At 42.5% G+C, this 15,905-nt stretch overlaps 1 protein-coding gene across 1 annotated transcript in view; it reads right to left on the bottom strand.

The window, feature by feature from the left end:
- Positions 1-266: 266 nt before the first annotated feature.
- The window catches only part of LOC110976980 (thyrotropin-releasing hormone receptor-like), a 191,224-nt gene continuing 175,585 nt past the window's right edge, over positions 267-15,905 (bottom strand). Inside the window, exons 7-8 of the transcript XR_015424594.1 lie at positions 10,307-10,441; positions 267-982 (exon numbers count right to left, since the gene is read on the bottom strand). The gene's annotated coding sequence lies outside the window, so the exon portion shown is untranslated. The remainder of the gene's footprint in view (positions 983-10,306; positions 10,442-15,905) is intronic.

Below are 15,905 nucleotides of genomic sequence, written 5' to 3' on the forward strand. Positions count from 1 at the left end.
GGCATGAAGGGTTTCAGGAAAGTAAAAAAAAAAAAACCAATTTGTCAGGCATTTGGATGCTCCAATAAGCAAAACCCTGGAAACGAGCTTTTTTCGTCACTCTGGATCCAAAGAAACACCCTGAGATTTGTAAGAAATGGCTTCACAGCATTAGGAATGCCAAATTCGACTTTAAATCGTTCATGCCAAGCAAGGCGTTCGTTGTCTGTTAGTCTGTGAAAACCACTTTGAGCGGAAGTCCTGAGTTACAAACCTAGAGTGAAGAAAGTGAAACCTGATGCAGTGCTGACAGTTTTTTCTTTCAGAAAAGAAATATACAGCGTGGTTGTAAAAGATTTTTTCAAAAGCCTTTCAAACGTTTTATTTTTCTGGATACAGTAAGTACAGTACGTGAAAAAGTGAGTGTGCACTGTCCATAATCAGCTGATGTACATGTTTAGGCTGCTCCGTGCCACAACAATAATGCATAACGCCATACCAATCAGCAGGGTACACCACCACTATATTACATTGCGTATTCTGCAAGTGTTGACGTGACGTAAAAAAAATCCCGGATGTGGCATGAATTTTGAACGATATGGCTGCGCTCATGAGCATGTAAAATCCTCTCCCATTTAGTGTGGGTCGGGTCTACTAGAGAATACCTACCCAAACAGTCACTCCACATGCAGAGCGGCACCGGTCTAGGAGGAGGGTTGGCCACGACATGAAATAATAGTCATGAGCACAAAAATATGCACACGTACATGTACTTAAAGTTAGTACCAAATTTATGCATTGGGAGGTAAATAAAGACCAAACTCACAAGAGAGGTATCTTCAGGTAGACGGTCCCCTTGTTCGGTCTGAAAACAGTTCCTTTGACCTCTGCACTGCTGACAGTAGGACTGCCTTGCTAAGTGCCAAGTTGCTCTGCAAGACGTCCCTTAGATAGCAGGAGGTGAATGTAGAGGGAGTTTTCCAGCACGCAGCCTTACAGATGTCTGCAATGGAAATCCCAGAGAAGTAAGATCAAGAAGTAGACACAACTCTAACATCATGGGCTCTGATAAATGGTTGACTCTGGTTATTGGAATGCGTTGGCCAGTCTGCTCAATAAACATACCACGCAGGAGATGATGAAGGGCAGTGTTAGTCGACATAGTGGATCAATCTATAAAACCAAAATGTACAGTGTATAGCGGCTAAGGCCGACGTATAGTTGCAGATTATGGAGACTTGTAGGCCCAAATTGAAAAGGTACATGAAAATTCCGCAACACTATTCAAAGGAGCGTCGGTTGGAGCCACGGCATGTTCGTCGCCCCACGTAGTAAAATGTCGTATTCGGCTGTCGTACACCTTGCGGGTTGAAGGGTGTCTTCCTCGTGTGGCCATGGCCGCAGCGTCATGAGAAAGTCCTGCCGAGCAGAAGGATTGTTGGACAGTGTCCAGCACGTTAAGTGAAGACTTTCTGGTGCTGGATGAAGAATTCCTGACTTCGGCTGTCAAAGATGTCTGGTCTTGCCGGAAGGACAAAGGGCCGGTGAACCAGGAGCCTGGTCAGCCTAGAGAACCAAGGCTGACGCGGCCAGAAAGGGGTGATGAGTAGGATCTGACAATGTTCGCGTTCTATCTTGGATATGACCCTGGAACCAGAGAGATAGGAGGAAAGGCTTACCCAAGTAAGCAAGTCCAATCGATCTGTAGAGCATCTGTGGCCCACGCTCGTGGGTAGGGCATTCTGGTGCAAAGCACCGGGAGTTGGGCATTGTCTGCCGATGCAAAGAGATCGACGTCTGGTCTCTCTATCGCAGAGAACAGGGATTTGACTATGTCGGCATGAAGGGTCCATTCCATTGGGCAAATTGTGCCGCAAGACAGAGCGTCTGCTATGGAATTGTCCAGCCCTGCAATGTGGATCGCTTGCACATTGATTGAGCGATCCATAGCCCAGCAGAAAATTTCCCATGTAAAGACGCACAGTCGGGAGAGTGTGTGTCGCCTTGGTGATTGATGTACATGTATGCTACCACCATGGAGTTGTCTGAGCGGATCAGGACGTTTCTTCCCTTTATGTTCACAAGGAAATGACGTAGGGCATTGAAGACAGCCTGAAGCTCAATACATTGATGTGGTTTGTTCAGAACTTGGTGCTCCAGGTCCCGGATACTTGATGTGGAGGAAGGGATACCCCCATCCAAAAGGTTGAAATGACTAGTCTGGTTTGGTTCGCCGAAAGGGGAGTCTGGTGATTAAGTGGTTAGACATCCTCTGAGACATGGACTGGCAAACCGATGGGTTTTACCATGGGCCAGTAGTAGGAGAGCAGATGGATCTGAAATGGTCTCATTCTGAGTCTGTGACATGGTATTAGGTCCACCATACTGGCCACCAAGCCGAGAAGATGAAGCCAAGCGAGGGCGGTTGGTGACTGTGATGACCAGAAAAGAGAAATGCAGTCTTGAAGATTGATTACTCGGTCAATCGTTGGCGTGATTATACCCCTGTGGAGATCGAGTACCGTCCCTAGATATGTGGAAGCTGGGATGGCGTCGGGTTCGACCTTTTAAGGTTGATAAGAAAACTGAGACAGGAAGTAAGGTCGCAGGTGAAACGGATTGCGGCTATGGCTTCGTCTCGAGATCAGCCCACAATCAACCAGTCATCTAAGTGCTGGAAAATTAAAACATCTAGTTGGCACAGATACATAAGCTACAATGGTCTTGGCAATTCTCGTGAAGACCCTGGGAGAAGTTGAGAGGCCAAATCGCAGGGCCCGGAATTCGTAAGCTCTCCCTTTGTATATGAATCGGAGGAACTTGCAGTTCCGATCGTGAATTGGTACGTGGAGATTTGCATTGCGAAGATCGATCGATGAGGCCCAGGACGGAATTGGTAGGGATTGTACCACTGTCAAGATAGTTTCCATACGAAACTTCTTTAGACGTATGAATTTGTTCAATGACTTCAGGTTGATGACAGGACACCAATTGTCTGTTTCCTTCTTGGGTGTGAGGAAGAAGGTGGAAACAAACCCCAATCCCAGCTGGTCAGGTTGAACATGAATAGCCCGTTTTTGAAGAAGGGAATTTATCTCTGACTCCAGCGCCACGCATTGGTCCTTGTTGCGGGGAACAGGAGACAGCCGTAGTACATGTAGTATTGCCTCGGACGGCGGAGTGCTCGTAAACTCGAGAGAATATCCATGGACGAGAGTTGAGAGGACCCAGCTCTCCGAGGTGATGTTTTTCCAGAACCCTGTGAGCAGTTGAAGGCAGCTGCCAACGGGTTCAGACACAGCGGTCGCCGAAGGCAAAAAGGAACAGTCACCTGCGACGTCCCGAGGGATATTTTCTTGGCTGCATTAATCTGCTTGGGCCGTCTCCGGCATGTCAACAAACTTGCCAGCGAAAAGGTCTTCTCGGAACAGCGGCAGTTGCTGAAGGTGAGCTTTAACTCCCTCATAGGGAATATGCATCACATCAAGGGCATTGGATCTTCTCGTTGAAGTTGCCAGACAGGATATTTGAGCAATCAGGTAAAATTCAAGGTAATACTTTATTCACAAAGGTGTTCAAATCGACACAAAACCGTGTAGCGAAAACGGAAGCTTGAAAAATTGAAGAAGCCTCGAAAGACATGCCTGTTACGTTACGGTGCTGAGAAAAGAAGGACGATCATGGCGGCAAAGCTGCGTTGCATTGTGGGAGGTCAGGGTGCACTACACGTGATCAAATCCTTTCAGCGAACATTAATAGGCACCTGGGAAATTTGCATACAGTATGTAGTGACTGTTTGGGTAGGTGGAGCGCAGTAGACAGAGAACGTTTTGCTTAATTTTCTAATGGTAATTAATAGGCAGGGGGCACAAGTAAAATCAGGAAATTTATATTCTCTGACACATGCTTTTCAAGACAGTTGAAAGAAAAACTCGGCCCGGAATTCCCCTTTAATGAGTTTAAAATTGCAATGGTTGGCTTGACATGTTTCAAGATGTAAGCGATGGAAAACTACCGGTGTGTTCGATTATTGGATAAACAGAGCTAGCAAGAAAAATAATTCAGGATGGTACATCTTTGCAAACCCTCATATGAGCTTCAAAATCACTAGTTTTTATGTGGAAATTATTCAAGCTTTTCATGTAGCTGGAGGCAAGGTGGATGACAATTTCTCCTGTTTCTTAAAAACCTGCAGCATTCCTTTGTTCAGTAATAAGCTCGTCTTCAAAGTGCAGGGATTTGCTGCATCAAGGATATTGTTCATAAGGGTCATTTGCAGTCTTTTCGTTTTATTGCTCGAAAATGTAAGATTTTGAACATAACAGCATTTTGGCCAAGGCTCTCCAGACTATTAATCCTGTCCTCGTTGAGGAGATGAAATATGGGCCTCCCAACCACATGTGTAATTGACTTGTTATGAGGTACTTTACCTGCACCGATGCTTTATTCCCATTCGCCATGCTAATTAGTAATACTAAATCAAACTATCGAGAGCTTGTTGTTCGGCAAACTTCAGAGCCAAAAGCCTAGGCAGTTTGGTTAAATGTTTTTAACATCCATATCTCTGGGTGGTCAACAATACACTGCTATAGTAATTGTTTGCTCGATCCCGATGATGAGGATTTTTGTTCAAAATGAAGCACCGTATTCTTCCAACTAAAGATGTTTTGTACAAAAAGCGTATAATTAATGATACTCTTTGTCCATTGTGTAAATTGACTAATGAGTGTCATGGGCACTTATTTGTGATGTGCACCTGCACCACAAAAGCTTAGATTTTCTTAGAACGTGTTCTGAGAAGATATACTGGGCATAAACTTTTCTATCTCAAAGACAGCAACAAAATTCTGGGTTATACATGTACATGTACATGTAGTTTAGGGCTGATTCCAATAGTGCTTGTAACAAAAATGCTACGTCATATTTGGAACATCAGATGTAAAGTGGTTTTTGACAACTATAAGTGCTCATTACATGTGCTCAAGATGTTGACATAATTATTAAGTTTAAGAGGTGTTAACAACTTTTTTTACTAATTGAAAAAATCGAGACTGAGTAATGATAGGTTCAAGAATATCTATGGGAAGAATGATATACTTATCAAGATGTATTTATTTATGCCCTTACCCAACATATATAAATATACGTTGGGTAAGGGCAAACCCGTTATATATAATTAACATCTCCCCAACGCAAAAATACATCTTGATAATAGTTCGCGGTACCCGCTGCTTCATTTGACTCGGACCGGCCAGCCGACCCCGGCAAGCTCGGTGGTTGAGTGGTTAAGACATCTGCACTAGTAAGCAGGAGGTCGTGGGTTCGAGTCCCACCCGAGTAAGCTTGTGAGGTTTTTTCGCAAGCTCTTGGACAAGCACTGAGGATACAGTGCTTATAAATATACATTGGGTAAGGGCAAACCCGTTATATATAATGATATACTTCTTCAGTTGGGGCAAATGGCCATTTAAGTTTGTATTAATTCTATTTGTGTAATCATGATTTCTTTTTCGAATGTTTTAAATTGTGAATAGTTTATGTTGTTCCTTTATATGGACATAGAATTGTAATGTGTCAGAAATGAATGGAATAATGGAGCCTAATGGCTCCCCTTGAGATAAAAAAAAACAAATAACACGTAAAAAATGGCATTGCAAGCAATCCTGGCGGACCATGTGCCTGAAACAGGGTTCTTTTTTCCTACATACATGTAGGAAGCAGCACATTGTTCTAAACATTAAGGGGAATATCCCCAACCATTTTATGAACAAAACAAAAATTTTACCTTATTTTTTAACAAAAGTAGCTCCGTGGATCTCTGAACCACAGCTATGACAGCAGGACTGGGTTTTCAAGCGGCATGGTGAGTTTTCAGCAATTCTTCCCTTCACTCTTAAATCTCATATACGTGAATTTTCATTTTTTTTAAACAGATATCGGGTCCAAAAAATGGAACTGGGTTTGGATATTGTAGCAGAAAGTGTACAAACTCTCTCAAGTTTGGGGTAAACTCGTTGGTTTGCGAGTACGTGGGCGGAACTTGCTCTGGGCTCTACACGTGTCAGCAAAGCTGTAAAGATGCGAGTTCTTCGTGCTCTCGCTGCGGCGTGCATTGCTATAAGGCGTTGTACATGATACTACATTGTGTATATGCTAGGCGCAGGCGGATTGTCTTAGGATAGGTTGCGCAGTCTAGCCGTCTACTTGCGGGTGCATTAGATTTGGGCTGGGCCCACGGTGCCGTGGTGCTTAGTGCATGCGGGCCGTACCACTACAGTGAGACTGGGCTATGCAATGCGATGTTGTTTCGGCAGAGTAACATTGAGGTGTGCAGTGCGACTTGGGTTCAGCGTTGGTAATTGGTCTCATGTTTCCCAATACTGGACGTGCATTGCTGATAGTGACTAAGCATTCATGTAATGCAACACTGGTTGGTGCGTTGCACAGGAGTTGCGCAAGGCGACAGTCTGTGCGTTGCTGATTGGCGCGACGCAGTACGATATTACATGTAGCTGTGTATTGCTAATAGCCTTTCCTCAAGACCACGCAAAGCAATACAGGTTGTAACAAAGATTTAACTAATACAAATTATCCTCAATCATTTAATCAATTGATTATTTGTTGAATGTCTGAATAAATCACATGGTTGATGAGCTTACTGGCAATCTAATTGTCAAGTGTCCTTGTTGTGTATTGTCGAATTGGCAGAGAGCATCACAGTCATCATAATTGGCGGTATATTTTCACCAAAACGGATCCACTCTCTCAGCCTTTAGGTAGCTCTGAGTGATCTCTGGACCGAGGAGGAACCCAAGTTTAGGTTAAAGTCGACACCCCAACCAGTTTCAGACTTGCAGACCCTGAACTTACATGTAGGTTAGGCCTGGGAAAACAACCGCCACAATATCGAAGGGCCGCGTACCTGGTACATTGACTCAAGTCAAGTCATTTACCTATTGCAACTCGAGTCAAATAGAGTCTCATCACCAAACATTGTGACTCTAATAGGACTTGAGTCAAGTTATTGACTCGAGTCATCACAACTCTGATTCCTGCCTCTCTTACATACACTCCAAGTTTCCAGAACCAGTCTGCGAATATTGCCTGTTGCAACTTGCAGCAAGATGTTGAATTGAATCCACTCTTTTTCAAATGAAAACACTGCTACGCACTCTTTGCTGACTGTACACAGACATGTACATACATGTTTCATAAGTTCAGCATAGTGCCTGGGCTAGGTCAGGCTAGGCCCAATTTAATGGCGTTACTAAGCACATGATTTTATGCTAACGGAGGCTCTATGCATTTCACAAACACTGTACGTAGTAAGCAGTAGGAAATTGTAGCACTGTGCATGAAAGTTGACTGACAGTGACAGAGGTTTTGTTGCACTTTATCATAGCTTTTTCACACTTAAATACATGTATGTTGGCGATTCCTGATATTATATTATAAAGTGGGCATCTGAATATTATACTCAGACTCAGGCCTCAGTACTCAGACTCGGCCCAGTACTCAGGCCTTGAATGTACTCATACTTGGTGCTTTGGACTCGAACTTGTCACCAGTATACATGTACTTGTAATCAGCCCAAAACTCGGTCCCCAGAGTACTCAGAGAACTCTGTAATTGGATTTGAGGACTTGACTTCAAGGTTGCAAATGTTGGAATATACGGGACGGTATCTTTGAAAAGTGAACTCAAGTTGAGTGAATTGAAGGACGGTCTCACCTGAAAATCAAAATGCAGGTGCATGTACCGATACCTGTACAGAGTTCAATGTAATGCTAGGCTGACTGGGAAGGGGAAACTTTCAGTTTTAGTTTACTAGTCCAAGGCACTTGAACCAATGGTCACTTGTCACACAAGGCTGTTGTCACGGCTATCTGCAATCTTTGTTGCTGTTTTCTTTTTCTGTGTACATGTACATACATTAACAGAATAAACAGCTGCGTCACTGATACATTGGTCAACAGCCCAAACAGGTGAACAGGGGACATATGATGCATACATGCACATGTACTATACATGTATGGCACAGTAATGTACTGTACACGTCAATGTGAGTACATGTAGAACCAAGGGCAGACTTCATTTGGCTGCAAGCACCAGTATTTTATTTGGTTTAGTCAATCGATGTATCCATTTTACTGAGTAACATTTTACACTAAATTAATAAAAGACCACTTTATGAAAAAAAAATGTCATTTCAGAAGGCTACCGGTACAAGAGTATCCCAAATCTCAAATACTCCATGTACTGTAGATGCATGATGTACTCAAATTCAGAGGATGTCAGTCTGTTACCGAGCTTATATGTACATGTAGTTCTGATCCCGCTATTTTATCCAACACTGATTTAGGGAAACCACCACCTTTAAGTGGGAAGGACTTACATGTACCCTTATAATGTCTTTAGTATACCATTACATGTTATTTGCAAACTTCAGAGAGTTTTGCCATTTAACACTACCCTCATAAAAAGCCAGGTTGCAAAACTGTCTGTCTGTTACCAACACACCTAACCTAAGATGACTCCTAGAAAAAACACGTTGAGAGAGAAACTGCAGAACGTAAAACTACTGACGATGAATCCAAATACACTTCAGTTTAGGTCCTGACCTTACTATAGTCACTTCACAGAAGGGAACCATTGTGACACCTCTTCCAATGTGTCAGTCTGTTACCCGTGGAATTGCCCATACAGTACATACATGTATATGTATCGAGCATTTTGGACATTACACTTAACTCTTGGATCTGGTTGGTGGCTGAAATACCCATTCACAATTCAGGCTTTGTTTGTGATGGCATGCAATATGTACACATTTACTGACGTGTGCCATTGGGAGCCAAGCTACATGTACATGTAGGAATAACCACATGCTGCCTGCATAACGGTTATGAACCTGAACTCAAACACATCAAAATTACTGTACATGCAGTCTTTAAACGGCTCTATGTGATAAGAGGCACACGTCACCTACTACTACAAGTACAAGTACAAGTACATGTACATGTACATGTATCCACATTCTCTTTTTCCAAGCCTGTCTGTCAATGCAGTGGTGGACCATGACACAAGATCACATGCAATGCCTCCTCCTCAATGTGCACTGTACCTGAGACCAGTACGTGTATAAGTCAATTGCTTCTAGATCAAGATCAAAACCAGATCCTGAAGATTAAGACCAAGAATGGACTTATGCTGACAGACAGTACTATTCAATTCTAGGTATTATTAACCAACCAAAAATACCATACCAGTGACATAACTCTGTGTTGATGGGAGGGAGGAGAATGAGCAGTAAGCATTGGGGGGGATCTGGAAACCATGTGACAGACATTAGTGTCCCTCGGACATCTCTCCCCCATTTTTTTCGGATACTTTGAAATTCCCTGGCCTTGGCGTCATGTACCACAAGAAGGTTAACTGAAAATGGGCCTAAATATGTTTCCATTTTTTCTTTTTCCTTGTTTTCTTCTGAGGAAACCAATAATACTGAGCCTAATAAATGATATACACGTATCATCTGAATGCTTAATTGGCTCCTCAAATCAATATAACGTTCAGTTGTTGATCATTTGGTGTAGAAGAGAAACGTTACTAGTGCCTGTCCTCCCAATCATTACCAGCTGCCTCCATTTTTTGCAACACCTGCTGTGGAAATTTTACCCTACATTTCAATGAATGAAATTTTGACACCCCTTAAGTGTTTATTTGGTTCCCATAGCCAAAAAACAAACAAAAAACACTCAACAGGAAAGAATTTACCTCTACCTTAAATTGGTAGTAGCAAAGTTCAGGGAACTCGCATAACTGGGGGTCCCTGGCAAATAACATACTGTACATGTACCTGTATGCACAAACAAAATGCTACTGAATGCTACATGATTCAGGGTGAAAAAGTACAAGAAAGTCGAAGAAAGTAGCAGAACCATAAGACTAATGAACGCATGAACAAAATAGTCCTCCATGCTGAGGGGTTATACAGTTACTGTTTATGATCGATTGCTGTGTTTGCGTAGCAGCAAGCAAGCAACCGTGGCTACTGAACAAACTATCATGTAACATTGCAAACTGCAATGTAATTGGCTTGGATGACCAGTCATGTATTGCTTACCAAACAGATCAATACATGTTGACATACATATCAACTGAGTCCACAAGCCATGCCTGTCTGTCATGTTCGTTCAGTATTAAAAATCCAACTACGCATTCCATCAGCAGAAACGCCCTTGCCAAGTCAATGCATTCAGATTAATCAGCACTCGATGTAGTCCACTTCTGCTACAAACTCTCAAGTACATGATGCTGGTCTGCTTACCTCACTTGTTGGTGTGAGAAGCTTGAGATGATGCAGCACTGAGCCAGGCACCAGTGATGGACGCTATGCTGTATCATGATGCCCAGAGGCAGGCAGATTACCAATGAAGCACTCATGCTTGTACTTCCGGCACATCTGAGAATAACAACACAAATGACATTCAAAGAGACAGTACCAAGTCTCTTACAAACACAGTAATCTGAATGCTCACTTGAGGAACAGGAGCATTAAAGGTACGCAGTTTCAAAACAAGCTCAGCGGAATGTGTCTGTGTTATCACACTAAATCCTAAAGTTGCCTACAGTCGGAACCTTAGCAACATATTCAGTATCATGCCAAACCATGCTCAACCCAACAATATGGACAAGAATATAATATCAAATCAGTGCTCTAGAATATGTGATTGCTGAGCTTTCCGACACTGAGTACCTTCTTCAGGGCAAGCAGATTTGAACTACGTAGCCCTTCCATATATTTGCGCAACCCAACAATTTTCTATACCAGTGTTGTAGTTGAGACCAGAAGTTTGGAGACCGAGACCGGCAAAAAGTGGTCTCAAGAGCGGTCTCAAGACGACCAGTACATGTACATCACTGTTCCATACCGGTAGATGCAATAGAATAAATTCAGAGATAATGAGCCAATTCAAAAAGGTAACACTGTAAGGTCAAGAAAAAATGAGCACATGACATCATGCGAGTCCAAACATGTTCAGTGCATGATGTTCGTGTGAATTGGCACATATGAGCATCTCACTGATTGGGCCCACCCTGGACATGTACCAGTATTGTGTTGGTGTTCTAAAAATGATCTTGGACATGCTTCCTGTGGAACATGCCCTGTTGGGATACTGAAGTGGCTCACTGACACACTTGACAAGGGGATCATGTCCCAACTGTGCATCAAGCATGGGTACAGGTCTGTTCCCGAATACAAATGTGCTGCTGGTGCAGTGCATAGCTTTGGATTAATTCAGAAGTATCGTCAGAAATGAAGAAATGCTCGACCCAAATCAAGACAGATGAACCGGTACATTTAATATCGGTATGCAGAAATACTAAATGTTATCACTTCATGATCAAATTATTTATAAGCTGCAAATTTGGCAATGCATGTAGATTGTACCCTGTGTTTATTTACATTTAAGTGCTTGGCAGAAGGCATAGCATTGTTGTGTACATGTACATGTAGTAGCTTCCTGTTACACTGCATTCGCATTAGTTACATATACAATGTACATGTATATGTCAGGAAATGGAACAATGAATATTTCTTGTGGGTTATCTTCCTTTTCTTATTCTGCTCCCTTGTTCCCAGGATATTTTCCAACCTTATGCAACCCAAATGGAACCATCTGTGGTATGCCATGATGGAGGTCATAAATGTTTACCCCAATTGCTAATCCAGTGCATTGTGTTTAACTTTTCTACAGTCCTGACCAAGTTTTTTAGAAACAGAATGTCGGTTTACATGGTTTGGGAGATTCATCAAACTGGAGGTGTCAGGTTGTCTGCTGATTAGCAGAGTTACACAATGAACTTTCAAAGATTTGACCAATGGGGAAGTTTATATACAAATCAAACTTTGAGGAAGGGGTTTGGTCAAACTTGTGAGTGACCAATCATATTCTTGATGGAAATGTCCTTCAAGAGACTCTAAAGGGCATTTAAGGGCCTATGCCAGGGTCAGAATTCAGTCTGCGCCACCACCTAGAAGACCACTGGTCAACAGCCGCACACTCAAGGCGACACTGTAGCCATATGGGGTGAGTTGCTGTCCTTAGAATATTTTCTAGTAATCTACCTGTGTGTAACTTCATTTTTAAATTTATTTTGCTTACTTAGTATTACAGACCGCGTTTCTTCTCATGTTGATGGACTTGTATTGTTTGCTTGTTTTTATGATCAATCCCAATCATGGCATTCACATCAAGTTATTTTACAGTGTACTCTTCTCTCCATTTGTTCTGATTATCCCCTTGTTTGGCTCACTCGATTCAACAATGTCCTAGTTTGTGATTAAGGATGATGTTTGTACACATTGTAAGGATAAATTTCTGTTCTATTACATAGCTCAAGTTGCGACTGTGTTAAATTGTGCCGAGACAGATGTAGCCAGTAGGAGAGAAGCTTAGCATATCCAGGTTAGCTCCACAATGATATTGCATATTTATACTCGGAGCAGTATCACACTCTGACTTTTGCAAGTGTTTTTACATGATTTTGTCTACCAGATTTCAAGGTTAGTACATGCCCACCAACACAGATTAAGAGGTTTTACTTGTGTACTAAGTCATTTTATGATGTGTCATCTGAAGACTGTCACCCTAGATGTTTTGGTTTGAGTACAGGGACTGTCTACCAAAGAAAGTGTTCTGTAATTGGTCACATTCCTTCAGAGGTTCTGATGTTGAACAGCTGTGTTTTGGTTAACAAGAACTCAAGGCAATACACTCAAACCACAGTGTATGACCTATAGCCTTTTTACTACCAGTGTGTGTGCACAGTATTTGCTCTATGCACAAATGATGCAGTGTGTAGAGTAAATGCTGTATTATCTACATGTACATGTACATGCAAGTACATGTATATATGTAAATGTGTTATATTCCTAATATTACAGGGGTCCGTCTGTCAACACATCCAATTGGTCTGTCTGTTGACCCATCTAATTGGTCTGCTGTTGACCCATCAAATTGGTCCATCCACCTGTAGACCATCCAATTATAGTAGATCACTCACTGATCAGTTATCAGTCTGTCAACACTATTTTATTGAGGAGAGCTTCAATAAAAATTTTGTCAGTTGTAGAGCAAAGGACAGAGACTGTCTGAGTTTAGGGACAGTCTCCGAGTTGTGATGTGCACCACCACGGAGATTGTGAACATGTACATGCACCGTATCTGGGCACATCCCATGTTTTTGTCATTTTAATCTTGCACAACTGGTCAGCCCCCAAAAAGCAGAGGCAACACCCTCTTTATTGTGCTGACCCTATTTGGGGGAAAGTTCAAATTGCAACTTGTGAGAAAATGTGACTTTCTTACTGATAAACAGCCATGCAAATTTGACTCGGAAAGAGTTCCGTATACGGACAACACTTCATACCCCTGTGCACAAGCTTTTGAGTTAACTCGTACCTTGGACAAGTGTACCTTTGATGACTCGTACCTTGGGCAACTTGTACCATGGGCAACTCGTACCGTGAGTTAAGACAGCTCGCACCTTCAGGTTCGCAATTCACTTAACTTTCTCATTTTTCCTCGTTCACATTTCACAGGAAGTTTGTTTTATCTTCTTGTTTTTTTTTTTTTTCTGTTATAGGTTTGGATTGACACGTTGATATCAACATTAAATTTTCTGGAGTCTGCAAGCTGGAATTGACTACATTAACCACTAGCTGGCAATGAAAGTTTCTGTTCACCAATGTTTATACCTTTATTTGTTTATGAACAAAATTATAACCTTGATTTCAAAATCTTGATTTCTTTTCTTCATTTTGGGGGGGGTCCGATTGCCTGAGTTTTTTGGGGGGTGGGGTTTTAATGGTTCAACTTCTTGTGGAATAATTCTTTTTGGGGGAAGAGGGGATCTTAATTTTAATTGCAGGTAAATATCTCTTTTGTGAACATGTGTGGCTCTGGAAAGAGCCGTTTGTGTTGATTGTTTGTGTTGGCTGCTCTACAAGGATGGTCCGTTGAGGTGGCTGCATGCTGAGAGGAGGCTCCAATGTGGTCGGTTGTCCTGCCTGGTAGCTATCCCATAACTTGAAAGCCTTGCCTTGGGTCTGCATGTACTGCTTCCGCTGGTATGGGCACAACTTGGACTGCTTGACGAGTTTCACTTGGATGTTGACCAAGGTTGCCTCTTGGTGGAGTAGGTGGATGAGCTTGTAGAACTGTAGTCCATGGTGGCCAGCTTTCCAACTGATAAGGCGATGCCTACCTTCTACGTCATTGTTGGTGCGTCAGCTCTGCACAAAGACAGTCCAACTTGAAGGCTGCCACTTGGTGCTGGTGATCCAGGTTTGCTTGATGTAACGACACAACTCGATCAGGAGTGGCGATGAAGCTCATTCTTGCATCTTGTAAAAAGTTCCTCGGATGTGCTCCTGGGAAGGAACAGCAGTGCCATCAATTTTTTGATATACTGCTGAACCACTACATCGGTGGTGAATGGAACAGAAAGACCCAGGTCTTGGCTCTGGCGCCAAAGCGCCTGATTCCGGTGAAACAGACAACCTCTCATGTCAACCAAGGGAAATACTTGGCGAATGGCGGACCACATGCCGGGTTCAAAGTCCACGACCATTTCTTCTATTGTGGAACATCTAGACAGCAGCTTGGACTTAATTTTCTTGAGGACCTTCTTGTAGTCTTTCTTGGTTCGGCTGGCCATCATGACGAAAGCTGGAGGAATCTGCTTCTGCTGGCGGCTGTCTCTTTTTAATAACAAACACATGCATGCTGAACAACTGGCAAAACGGCTTCTTGATGATCTTGAAAGTCCCATCCATGTACCAGACCTTGGCTTTCTTTAAAACTGCCAGTTGCTCGTCGGTGTAGAAAAACAGATGTCACAAGTCCCGAATCTAGAAATCTGCTTGAAGGAGGCCTTCCGGTACACCTGATGCTACGGTGTCAAAGTCAAGATCGGTGGGGGTCTGGTGGACGCTGGCTTTGGCAGGCACAGTTGCAGATACGCACCAGGTTGGATGGCTTGGGGAAAGTTGCAACTTAGGCTGAAGCAACATCTGTGAGGACTCCCTCAACAATGGCAACAATTTGCTATCAAGAGGATTTGAAAAACAGTCCTCTACTTGCACCACCAGTCAACCGACAAATGAACCAAAATTAATGATTGGTCGTGTTCTTATGTCCGCTCATAATCCAACTCTCGGACATAAAAGGCCAAATTTCACATACTCCAACCAGAGACAAAGTGTCACTGAATGGAAAAGTACCATCATCTTTTCACACATTGCAACAATCTCTGACTTGGGCCTACTTAAATGTTGCATATGTGTAGTACATCACTATTCCACTTCTGCATTCTGCAGCTTCCAAGGTATTACCCTGAGCGTAGAACAAGGAGGTTAAACCTTATTAAAGTTAAAAGTTATTTTGTAAAAAATAAACACAAGTTTTTAGCAAAAAAAAAAAATCATGAAAGTTTGAAAAACCGTTCCATTTATTATCCCAAATGTAAATGCAACGTTATGTGTACTTCTGTTCAACTTTCAGACATCAGTTTATAATAAAAAACAAGTTACAGCTGACATTACTTTATGAACTCAGAAGTACACTGTAAATGAAATCAAATGCATCACAGCAAATAAGTTTCGTAACCTAAACACAGTGCAGTGTTGCATCCGGTCAACAATTGTGGACACATGCTAAAATTAATACAAGGAAAGAAATACAAGTTACAACTGACACTACGTTATACACTTTGACTTAAGTGGTGTTCATCGCAACGGTGAAGACGCAAACTGCAGGCTACAACGGCCACCTTGACACCACACACTGCCTAGGATTGACGCACATGAATGACATCCTAAGTGTACGGGAGGCAGTATAGCCGAAAACAGGTGGTGACTG

Source organism: Acanthaster planci, linkage group LG02, assembly GCF_054643075.1.
Source record: "Acanthaster planci isolate LZ-2023a linkage group LG02, COTS_SCS, whole genome shotgun sequence".
Taxonomy (NCBI): Eukaryota; Metazoa; Echinodermata; class Asteroidea; order Valvatida; family Acanthasteridae; genus Acanthaster; species Acanthaster planci.